Source organism: Seriola lalandi, unplaced genomic scaffold (assembly GCF_002814215.2).
Source record: "Seriola lalandi dorsalis isolate HSWRI2012SDOR001 ecotype SW California unplaced genomic scaffold, Sedor1 jcf7180002054240, whole genome shotgun sequence".
NCBI classification, from domain to species: domain Eukaryota; kingdom Metazoa; phylum Chordata; class Actinopteri; order Carangiformes; family Carangidae; genus Seriola; species Seriola lalandi.
In genome coordinates, this window is record NW_019524793.1 from 553,708 (window position 1) to 562,640 (window position 8,933).

The following is an 8,933-nucleotide window of genomic DNA, read 5'->3' on the forward strand; positions in this document are numbered from 1 at the left end:
AATTTGAGCTATTTCATTATGCTGTCTAATGGAAAACCTTAGCCTTCATTTCACGCGTGGTGTCTCCTGTTGCTAGGTGGAAATGAGGACCAAAGTGCTTGTGGACTTGAGTGGGTGTTTCAAATCAGATAATTGGGGAAACCTGCCACTGAAAGCATTGGAAGAGATGACCAATTCAATTCCAGCCATTGTCAGGATTTATAATGGGAACACACTGATACTTAATTGTGCATGACATGTTACCATAGTGGCCTGCTCTGTCAATAATGTTCTTCATATCATTGAAACTAATAATGATTATTATTGAAACCATCTGGTATGCCACTTTGTTGTTCTTTTATTTGATAAATCAAACCATTTTACCATGAGACTGCATCCCTGACCTCTCAAAGAGTCTTATGTTGCACAGCTGAAGCCTAAACAGGCCGGCTCACTCTGGTCGCGCTCCTCTGGCCTTCTGTAATTCGTCGGCTACTGTCTAATGGCTAATGTTTCAGAACCAGAGTGCACTGTGATCTCAGTCACCTGATTACAGATGTTCATCTTTTTGTTCTTGGAAGTCCATGTGCAATTACGAGACTTTTTATAGTCCTCATCCTCTAGAAAAGGTGGGCAAAAACAACAACTGCTGCTGACAACACAGTGCACGACTTCGCCAAATGAATGCCACAGAGACAAAACAGGTGTACAGTAGCAGTGTGGCTGTGATGTATTCGGTTGCTGAGGCAGTTGGAAATGACCCCGTGTGTCAGCGCCGCAGATGTGCTGTGATAATCTCTAAACACACAATACGGTTGAGTGTTTTCAGGGATATCCTGGTGTCGATCACTTTGAAGGCTCTGGAAGGCGCTGAGGTTCCAATTAAACTTGTGTGGGCTGTGTGTGTTACATTTATTTTGTCACACTGCAGAGCTGTAATGTCCTTTGCACACATGCCTGTTTCATATAGGTAGAGCCTAAATGAGCGATAGTTTCTAGCATAGTAGAAATGGATGTATGTGCAATTATGTATGTATTTTTTTGCCACTCTAGCTAAATATGTGTGTACGTGTTTGTGTGTCTGAGCATTCATGTTTGCGCATGCTTTCATATACAAACGTGTAGACACTTGTGAGAGAGAAAGAGCAATTGTCAGAGGGTCAAGTTGTTGATCTCTGTGCCAGGGAGTATTAGCTGCAATAAAATGGACTGATTAGAAGGAGAGCGAGAGCAGTGATTGATAGTGACAGAAAGCTTAATTATGGCTGAATCACACAGAGTTTTTCTGCCATGGTCCATTAATCTGGGAGTAGCCTTTAAGTAACCCCACACCACACCACCCCCAAACCCCTAAAAGAAGCAGACACTGCCGGTGGCCACAGGTGCACAGATAGCTCCATATGACAGCGTCCCAGCTCAGACATACTCTCACACGTCAGTATGTCAACATGTGTACGCATAACTTATCTCCCTGACACGTATGGTTGCACTCTGGGAAAACATATATTACCAAGTAGTATAATCCCACTTCTGTCACCCTCTGAGGGCCTTCTCCCCATCCTCCCCTCCTCTCAGCTTGCATCCCCCACATGTGTGTGTGTGTGTGTGTGTGTGTGTGTGTGTGTGTCTGTGTGTGTGTGTGTCTGTGTCTGTCTATGCACATGCTTTTGTGTGCCCATATGTTGGCCTCTTTTAACCCTCCTCTACATCTTAGTTCTGATTGAAGTGCCCCTAATACCATGCTTTCCCCCTTTGAAGAGCTCTCCTGCAACTCAGTGGAATATGTTTTGTGGGAGCCATTGAGCGGCTCTCAGGTGAGGCAATTTTCAGCACAGACTTTTAAAGACGCGGATTGATTTAATAATTTATTTCACACATAGAGATCTCCTGTCCTCCTGGTTTACTGCTATCTATAGAGCCTCCACATTTTTTTCTTTTTCTTTCTTTCTATTTTTTTTCTTTATTTTTTTTTTACCTCTGACAGTAATTGTATTGTTTTAGTGGACCTGTGTCCTGGGGTGCTGTAGTTTATGTGGGTGGCAGGCTTCCCTGGCCCTCGTGTGTATGTTCATGAATATTTTATACTTCAATTTGACACTGCATTTTGTATTGAAGCAAGATATGGCTAAAATAAACAAAAGTGCAAACATATCAAATAAAATTTTGCTCTGCACAGACTGAAACAAGCCCTCTCTCTCCCAGACACTATTTAAACAGGGATCTGCAGTTGAAAGTTTGGTAACAACCACCAATTATCGTTATCTGTGTGTGTAGCTCCCTTAACTTAAATCCAGGTTGTGCCCGGTAATTGATCAGTAAGTGAAAGTGGGCCTTTCGTTTGCACAAATGTGTCAGGGACAGAGAAGTATGAGCATGTTAATGCCACTGTTGTGATTACACACACACCATTTATATTTTCTGGCAGTGAGTCAGAAGCTTCTGTTTTCAGGAAATGCCAAATGACTAAACATTTAAATACAGATCTTTTGCAGGCTGATGATAAGGATTTCAGCAGTCAAAGGAGCAGTGTGGTTTCCACTAAAATGAACTTGATATCAAGCCCTGAAATTTATTTATTTATTCATTTATTTTGGCTGATATTAACATTCATCTTTGACTTGATGCAAGTCTTCTCACAGCCAGGTTAAATCTGTTAAGTAAGCCTGTTATCTGTCTCTATCCTCAGCACTTTTCCTTGACAAATTAGCTTGTTTTATACATTTTCAGAATACTCAAAAGAATGATTTTATGGCTCAACGCATAGCAGTTACTGTGTTTCAAGAATTGCACAGCAATCAGAGTAGATGGCATATTCATAACAGGCCAAGAACACACAGGATTCCCTGTACAGCTCCACTTGTACGTCAAATTTGTTAGAAGTGAAATGAAATACAGCAGAGCCTCCATTGCTCTACAATAGAGCGACTCAGCAGGGGCTTTCCTCAGAGTCCAGGATTACGATACAAATGACAGCCTTTTGTCCTTAAAACAATCTCTCATTGGCAGTCGCCTCCACATCTCCTCTCAATCAATTTCTGTCTCAGTCTACTCTCTGCCACCTTCCCTCTCCCTATGCTCCTTCTCCCTTTTCCTACTCTTTAATTCTTCCAGTCAAGCCATAATCTAGTCAGACAAATGTAGAGCATGATCCATCAGTAATGTCAATATTCGTGCCAGTTTTTACCATGCTCCAACTTGGACACGAGAGTCTTTCAGGCATACTTTCAGAGCTCACTTTCAGTCATACCATTTACAAGACGGTTTAGAAAGCTGAAGGCAATCTCTGTCAACAACAGTAGAATCCTGGATGTATTACACATCATGTCTGCAGAGCCAGAGCTGGCATAAAGGGAGGTTATTAGCAATACAGATGGCTTGTATGATGAAAAAAGCCACTCTGTGAAAAGGTGATTTCATCAGATTTGGAGCTGGGTGAGAGAGAGGTGGTGATGAGGGAGCAGGCAGACCTCATGAGTTCTTTCATGACACTGGTGCACAGCCTCACAGCTGTCCCCATATTTTTAAGTTAACATCTAAGTTAACTTAAAGACACTCAGTGGCTGATGAAAATTAATTGGGTGCGGGTGGGGGCAGCTCTGTATCAGAGTGGGCTATGCTAATAAAACCAAAGCATCGGGCCTGACGAAGGTCACTTCCTATTAATTAAAAAAAGCTTCTAAAAACAACATCCTAATTAATACTGGCAAAGAGGAAAGGTCTCCAGTAGGGAAGAACATTAAAAGGTACGTCTGTTTAAGAACAAATGAGAGGGCATGGTGGGAGGACGGAGGATGGAGGGCTCACATACAGTCTGAGCATCATCCTGCTGCAAAGAATATTGTAACATGAGCCGCTGCTCTTTTTTGCGAGAAGGCTGTGTACAGTACAGAGAGGACATTACCTGAAGGCAGACTGAGAGACACTTCAGTTTTGTCACACTGCTAGAGTTTATTAAATTTGATTCTTTGTTCCTTGTACTCCAGCAACCCCTGTATCCTGTGGCAAGGTGTAGACAACCTATATACATATATATATATATATATATATATATATATATATATATATATATATATATATAGTAAAAAGACACAGAAATGTATTAGATATATATTAGATGTATCCTTTTTTTATTGTTATTGTTACAGCATTAAGGCAGAAATAGCCCAAGGCTGAAGAGAGAACAGAGTCAGTTCAGGGTGTGTCTCTGGTAGTCATCTTGAACCACGTTTTTTTTATTTTTAATGATTTCTTTGCCACCACTGGGTGTTAATAAGTTAGATGCTGATGCAGATGATGAGTTCCCTAACCAGTCTTTTCATTTCAATGAGCACTGTCAAGAGCCTTCCTGCTGTGGATACTAACACAGCCATGGGGCTGACTAGCATGTGTCTGAAGACTCCTGAGCTCTTGCGGTGTTCAATGTTGCCGGAAGGTCCTTGTGGCATCAGATCGGGGGCAGGGAGCTGCTGTGCCACGACGTTGTGGGGGGATCACAAACACAGTTGCCCAGTAATCGCAGCTCCCCTATTCCCAAACTGAGTTAGCTTAATGCACCGCAGGAGTTGTCTTTCCAATCCATGCAGCCCCAGAGACACCAGAGACAGGCAATAGAGAGGGTTCCTTTCATTTACACTCCTTTTGCGTTGCGCACGTCGACCTCAAAGCAATGATTTGAAGACGACTTTGAAACAGATTGATATCTCGTGGGTTTGATCGAATCTTAAATGTCTGCGCAAATGTGAGGCTAATGTAATCTGAAGGGCCGGGTAGATAGAATGTCATTGGGTGGCTTTCAATAGAGTTGTGCACCAATTGAAGGCATATTATGTTTCATGATTGGCGGATGAACGAGTGTGTTTTAAATCACTGGTAATGGGCCCAAGCACTGCTTTTCAACAGCTGAGAGGAACTCTTTGTCTTCCACTGAAGCAACAGTTGTGTTCTGGTTCAACTTCAGGTAAACAAATGGATCCATGTGAATGTGTCAGCAGATGCTCCCATAAGCAATAAGTAGTGAATGATAATTTCAGGAAAGGATGAGGCAAGGCTGGTTACGTCAGGGAGCAGGGGGGGTGGTGGGGGCTGGGGAATGGCTGGAGCACTTCCACTGATGATGTATGGAAAGTTTTAATCCATGGAAACCCAGAGGTTGTTCAGGAAATGGCTCTGAATAAAAGCTACAGCGCACATTTACTTACTGTCATTATACTGTGGAATGCATTACATATTTCTTGTAAGTGATGATCATGTTGCTGCTGTGCTTTTGCCCGGGCAGCTGAGGTTAGAGATGGAGTGATTGCTGGAGGTGATAGACAATGGGAGATGAAATAGTGGAGAAATCAGTCACGACAGAGACCGGTTAGGTTTCTCCTTTGGTTACACAGATAAAGAGACGGGCAGAGAAAGAGACTCTTTAAATGCCTCTGTAATTATTGAGTTACTATAAAAGCATTTGCTTGTTTCATTTGAGCGTTAAAATCAATTTATGTGTCAGTAATGAGTGCTATTAAAAACATTTGCTGTTTTTTGTTTCATATGACCCTTCGGTCAGTTTGAACTTGTGCATTGTCAGCCTTGAAAGAGAGATGTACCTTTCACCAAAAGAAAAGGATCTTTCTGTAGCGGGAAATATGTAGCTACACATTCTCATTTTTCCTTTCTTTTTCTTCCTTTTTTCTTCTCCACCTTCCATCAACACACTCTAATTTGTGAGATGGTTGTGTATCTGGGTCAGGGACAAGCTGTCCTGTCAACTATTGGTTGAATGAGGCAGAGTACACCTTGCCTCACCTAAGCTGCTACAGGGGCCTCATGGTGATGTTCAATTTATTTGCCTCTTGTCATCCCATTGAATTCCCCCGGCCCTCATTTGTAGCCCGTGTATATTATTATTGTATGTCTTTGTCTGCTTTTTCCAGACTTTGCTCCTTTATCTGTGGCCTCTTTTTCACAGAGGATCCCCTATTTACCCATTCGTCTTGAGCAGTACACTATGCTGAGTAATAAACTTCAAACTGGTTTATGGGCCATGGGATTTTTCCATAAAATGGTTCTTCAGAAGCCACACATTTCTTTCATTTGATGGGAACAGCTTCTCTAAAAATAACTATAATAATTTCTACTGGTGCACTTATGTCAGTCTCCTTTTATAGGTTAAACATATTTCCATTCATCTTGCCCCTTGACTTTTCTAATCTGTGCATCTTAAAAGGTTTGTGAAATATGCCAGGACAGTCGTTTGTCTTCATTTCCATATCACAGCAGTCTACATTTCTCAGTATAGACCAGGCTGCAGCCTCCAGCTGAACTTATGTCCATATTTATGATTTTTTTTTCTAGATTTATTACACTGTGTTTTAATGGATTTTTTTTTTTTTTTTTTAACAAAGGCATGCAATTAATTAAACTGACCAACCTTGATATCATCGATTTTACAAAAGTCTACACGGTAGAATTTTTCTCATGGTAACCATATTTCTTGTTTTGTTTTTTTTGTTCAGTTTTTTGTCTACTTCACTGGTATGAATACTATGTCTGAGTTGTGTTTAGAGGTTGTGATGAGTAAGTGCTGTGCACACATAGATTTGGGTTTCTGTAGTCTCCTCCACTGTGTCATTAGATGGCCAGTGCTGTGTCATTATGGAGTACAGGCATGGGTGGAAGCAGCAGGAGAACAAGGTTCATCTCTCTCTTTCTCTCTCTCTCTCTATCTCTCTCTCAAAGATCCTCCTCCGCATGTCCCCGTCTGTCTGTCTGTCCATCCGTCTGTGTCTGTTAATTTGTCTTTATTTTTGTCCGCTCTCTCTCTCTCTCTCTCTCTCTCTCTCTCTCTCTCTCTCTCTCTGTCTCTCTCTGTCTCTTTCTTTCAGCCTTTTCAACCCTCAGAGTGTAACATGCAAATATGCAAATGAAGATTCTCTCCCCACGCTCGGGTTTGAAATGTTATGCCATGCCCCCTTTCTTCATGTACTCTCGTTTCCAGCTGTTAAACATGCTGGCTTTGCTTTATTAAAGCCCATGAGATGATCTTAGTTGCCTGGCTCGAAATAATTAGTTTGAAAAATATGTATTTTGAATGAGGAGCAGAGAAGAGAGTGAGACAGTCCTCTCTGGGGGTTATTTTCTCATGGTAATTCTTCAACGTTACACTGAAATAGTTGTTCCTTAATCAAGCGACATGTTTTTTTTCAGTGTTCCCAAGCAGTTTTTTCTCAACATTGATTTAGAATTTATTTTCTTCGTGCATTTTGGAGGGCCTTCAGGGGGGCGGGTATGTGGCTATAGCCCAGAGGTGCCATCGTGATGTGTTTGTGTGTGTCTTTTGTTTTGAAATAATGCTCTTTATGTGTTTTTAATGTGTTTTTCTCCCCCATCCTCCCCTTAGATTAAAGATCCAAACTCTCAATCTATCCTACAGCTCAACTCTTTATTGGGCTATATTTCCACTTTGCTTTTTGTCCTCTGTTGTACACTCAAGTGGAAAAGCTCTCACTTAGAGAAACACATCAAGGACAAAATGACCTCTGAAATTAACCTCTTCCCCCAGGAAGCTCGCAGAGCTCAGGGAGGCTTTAAGGACTTTGACGAAGAGAAGGAATGCAGGGATGGCTAGATTTAGGAACGTATGTCACTTTAAGTGTCCTAAGGTATTGGACTGAAAACACTGTCATGGTCAGACATGGAGGTGCAGCGCCTGATGGATTTGGTTGTAAAAAAGGACATTAGCTTGATGGAAAGCGAACATTTAAGCACTTACCATTTTTTGTTTTTTTATGATGATAATAACCTGAAACTTGCCACAGTGGAGCTTTTCAGAAGAAGTCAACACATGAGCAACAAGCTTGTTGGAACCTGTGCAGCTGTGGGAAATCCAACGAAATGCATATATCTAGTTATATTTTCATCATTTTGGATGTGTACTGGAATAGAGGATGGCTTTAGTTCTTTATAGATGGTTGCAGCGATGGTTGATTATATCATCATTGTAATCAACCAAGTAATATTTGATTATAATTATGATGATGATTCGCTAATTTAATGTGCATAAGTGTACACTGTATGTGCCAAAACAAGGTTGCTGAGAGTGATCTTTAGAGGAAAGGAGGTGTCCTTTGGTGCTGCCATTTTCACTGGCAGTAGTCTGGCCTTGCATTGGATGTAAAGATTTTTCCACCACTAAGCTATAAGCTCTTGTTGAGTGTTTAAGGAGAAAACATCACATCTGCCTTCAATGAAGTCTTAACTGCCTGAACCTTTTCAGACCCTTTCTCACAGGATGCAAACTTTTTATATAGCACTCACACTATTTTTTCTCTGATTGGCACAGTTATTTCAATCTGGTTAATGAATGATATAATGACATTGCAGGTCTTCTGTTACCCCCAACCCTGCTTTTTTATATGTCATAATATTTCCTACAGGAACTGATGAAAATGGCACACCGTGCTTATTGCCGCAGAGGTATTGACTGTTTGATTGCTGTGTGTAAAAGAACTCATGCAGTCATATGCTCAATTAGCTCAGTACGACTAAACACGCACAGACTTGCACACGCCGATATATACACACGTAATACTTACTTACTTTCCCCATTGTCTATGACAGCAAATACAGCAGGGCATCACATCGTCGCCAGCAATTCATACAGTCATTTTCTAATCAAAAGATGCAATTACACAACCTTGGGCTTTTTTCTTGAGCCTGAGGAGGTCTGTGTATCTGCATGTTCCCCTGTTTTCCATCATGTGTGCAAAAGCATTATCGTCAGCAGGCGGCTCAGAGAGAGAGGGGAGCCGTCAACAAGTTGGAGCGGGGGGCTATCGGCTCCGATGGCTCAACACACTTGCTGTACTTGTGTTTGCTCACATCTGCTCGTGTGAGAGGGAGGGAAAAGACAACGAATCCTGTGTTGCCATAGCAACACTGAGGAAAGTCACCCCCACACCCCCCACCCC

General features: G+C 41.6%; 1 protein-coding gene across 1 annotated transcript in view; it reads left to right on the forward strand.

The window, feature by feature from the left end:
• Positions 1 to 8,933, forward strand: part of kcnt2b (potassium sodium-activated channel subfamily T member 2b) — a 35,601-nt gene that overhangs the window by 984 nt on the left and 25,684 nt on the right. The window lies entirely within an intron of this gene.